Source organism: Schistocerca cancellata, chromosome 10 (assembly GCF_023864275.1).
Source record: "Schistocerca cancellata isolate TAMUIC-IGC-003103 chromosome 10, iqSchCanc2.1, whole genome shotgun sequence".
Classification (NCBI taxonomy): Eukaryota; Metazoa; Arthropoda; class Insecta; order Orthoptera; family Acrididae; genus Schistocerca; species Schistocerca cancellata.
Genome location: NC_064635.1, coordinates 138,448,234 through 138,451,623, shown reverse-complemented (window position 1 = coordinate 138,451,623; position 3,390 = coordinate 138,448,234).

Below are 3,390 nucleotides of genomic sequence, written 5' to 3'. Positions count from 1 at the left end.
ATTCGTGGTTTGGTCACACGGCAAAAAAGCTGATGGTAGCTTGAAACATTAAGTCTTTCGGAAGGTTCCACATACTGACAGATACTTGCATAAGGATTCCAATCATCATCCACAACAGAAAAGAGGTGTAATTATAGTGGACAGAGCTAAAAGGATTTGTGCGCCGGAATACCTGGGCGCCGAGTTGAAATGTCTAAAACAGACTTTTGAGAAGAATGGGTAATCTAGTAAGGAAATAAATAGAGTTTTGCGACCGAATAACAGGAGGCCTAAGGATAACGATAGGACACAGCGATAGAAGAACACGGTTTCTCTACCCTTCGTCAAAAAAGTAACGGATCAAATCGGCAAGATTTTAAGGAAACATAACGTTCGACCGTTTTTAAAGACCAACTAAGAAAATAGGCCAAGCACTTCGTTCCGTTAAGGATAAACATCCCTCTCTGTCTGCAAGTGGTGTATACAAGATTCCGTGTACATGTGGTAGGGTCTACATTGGAACTACAAAGAGAAGTGTGAATACACAGATGAAGGAACATAAAAGTCATTGCTGACTAGGGAAAACACAGAAGTCAGCCGTGGCGGAACATGTCCTCCAGTCGGGTGATCCCGTAGTGAAATTTTCGGAAACTGAGGTTTTATGAACTATGACGAACTATTATCCACGGCTATATAGAAAAGCCATCGAAATATACACTACTGGCTATTAAAATTGCTACAGCAAGAAGAAATGCAGATGATAAACGGGTATTCATTGGACAAATATATTATACTAGAACTGACATGTGATTACATTTTCACGCAATTTGGGTGCATAGATCCTGAGAAATCAGTACCCGGAACAACCACCTCTGGCAGTAATAACGGCCTTGATACGCCTGGGCATTGAGTCAAACAGAGCTTGGCGTATATTATACTAGAACTGACATGTGATTACATTTTCACGCAATTTGGGTGCATAGATCCTGAGAAATCAGTACCCGGAACAACCACCTCTGGCAGTAATAACGGCCTTGATACGCCTGGGCATTGAGTCAAACAGAGCTTGGATGGCGTGTACAGCCCACGCAGCTTCAACACGATGCCACAGTCCATCAAGAGTAGTGACTGGCATATTGTGACGAGCCAGTTGCTCGGCCACCATTGACCAGACTTTTCAGTTGGTGAGAGATCTGGAGAATGTGCTGGCAGGGCAGCAGTCGAACATTTTCTGTATCCAGAAAGGCCCGTACAGAATCTGCAACATGCGGTCGTACATTATACTGCTGAACTGTAGGGTTTCGCAGGGTAGAGCCACGGGTCGTAACACATCTGAAATGTAACGTCCACTGTTCAAAATGCCGTCAATGTGAACAAGAGGTGACCGAGACGTGTAACCAATGACACCCCGTGTGCTCCCTGCCGCCGTTGGATAAGCAGCTGCAGCAGCAAGTCGTATACTCCTAGCTCACTCATTTGTTACATAGTTTAATTCTTAATTTCTTTGCGTGTTTTTGGTACTTGCATTGTTTAATTCATAAATTTCGGGCGTATTATAGTATTTGAGAGTTGTAGCATCGCGTTTTAGTACCTGAATAGTGTAAATTCGTGTAGTCGTCTGTCATTTGTTTTTGTTTTGAACGGCCAGTGTCGGTTGGTCAGTCAGTGTGCTCCCTGCCGCCGTTGGATAGGCAGCTGCAGCAGCAAGTCGTATACTCCTAGCTCACTCATTTGTTACATAGTTTAATTCTTAATTTCTTTGCGTGTTTTTGGTACTCGCATTGTTTAATTCATAAATTTCGGGCGTATTATAGTATTTGAGAGTTGTAGCATCACGTTTTAGTACTCGAATATTGTTAAATCGCGTAGTCTCCTTCCGCCGCCGAGCAGTGTGTCAGCAGTGCACAAGTGGTAGCATTACTGCATTTACTAGGCAATCTTGTATTTTAATAACCGTTTCAATTTTGTGTCGTTTTGTTTGCGCTCTCTGTAGATTAGTTCAGACGTTCTTTGCACAACAGTTTTTAGCATGGATAGGGACTGCAACTGCTGTGTTCGGATGCAGGCTGAGTTGGCATCCCTTCGCTCCCAGCTTCAGGCAGTGTTGGCTTCGGTCACACAGCTTGAGGCTGTTGCCAATGGGCATCACTGTGGGGGTCCGGATGGGGGTTTGTCGGGGACGGCCAGCTCGTCCCACGCATCCCCCGATCGGACTACGACTGTGGTTTCCCGGGATACTGCCCGCATTGAGGCTGATCCCTCACCTGTGGTAGAGTGGGAGGTCGTCTCAAGGTGTGGCAGGGGGCGAAAGACATTCCGGAGGGCTGAACGGAAGGCCTCTCCAGTTTGTCTGACGAACCGGTTTCAGGCTCTGTCTCAGGCTGATACTGATCTTGAGCCTGACATGGCTGCTTGTCCTGTTCCAGAGGTTGCCCCTCAGTCTGCAGGATCCGGGCAGTCGCAGAGGGTGGGCTTACTGGTAGTTGGGAGCTCCAATGTCAGGCGCGTAATGGGGCCCCTTAGGGATATGGCAGCAAGGGAGGGGAAGAAAACCAAAGTGCACTCCGTGTGCATACCGGGGGGAGACATTCCAGATGTGGAAAGGGTCCTTCCGGATGCCATGAAGGGTACAGGGTGCACCCATCTGCAGGTGGTCGCTCATGTCGGCACCAATGATGTGTGTCGCTATGGATCGGAGGAAATCCTCTCTGGCTTCCGGCGGCTATCTGATTTGGTGAAGACTGCCAGTCTCGTTAGCGGGATGAAAGCAGAGCTCACCATCTGCAGCATCGTCGACAGGACTGACTGCGGACCTTTGGTACAGAGCCGAGTGGAGGGTCTGAATCAGAGGCTGAGACGGTTCTGCGACCATGTGGGCTGCAGATTCCTCGACTTGCGCCATAGGGTGGTGGGGTTTCGGGTTCCGCTGGATAGGTCAGGAGTCCACTACACGCAACAAGCGGCTACACGGGTAGCAGGGGTTGTGTGGCGTGGGCTGGGCGGATTTTTAGGTTAGATGGCCTCGGGCAAGTGCAGAAAGGGCAACAGCCTCAACGGGTGCGGGGCAAAGTCAGGACATGCAGGGACCAAGCAGCAATCGGTATTGTAATTGTAAACTGTCGAAGCTGCGTTGGTAAAGTACCGGAACTTCAAGCGCTGATAGAAAGCACCGAAGCTGAAATCGTTATAGGTACAGAAAGCTGGCTGAAGCCAGAGATAAATTCTGCCGAAATTTTTACAAAGGCACAGACGGTGTTTAGAAAGGATAGATTGCATGTAACCGGTGGTGGAGTGTTCGTCGCTGTTAGTAGTAGTTTATCCTGTAGTGAAGTAGAAGTGGATAGTTCCTGTGAATTATTATGGGTGGAGGTTACACTCAACAACCGAACTAGGTTAATAGTTGGCTCCTTT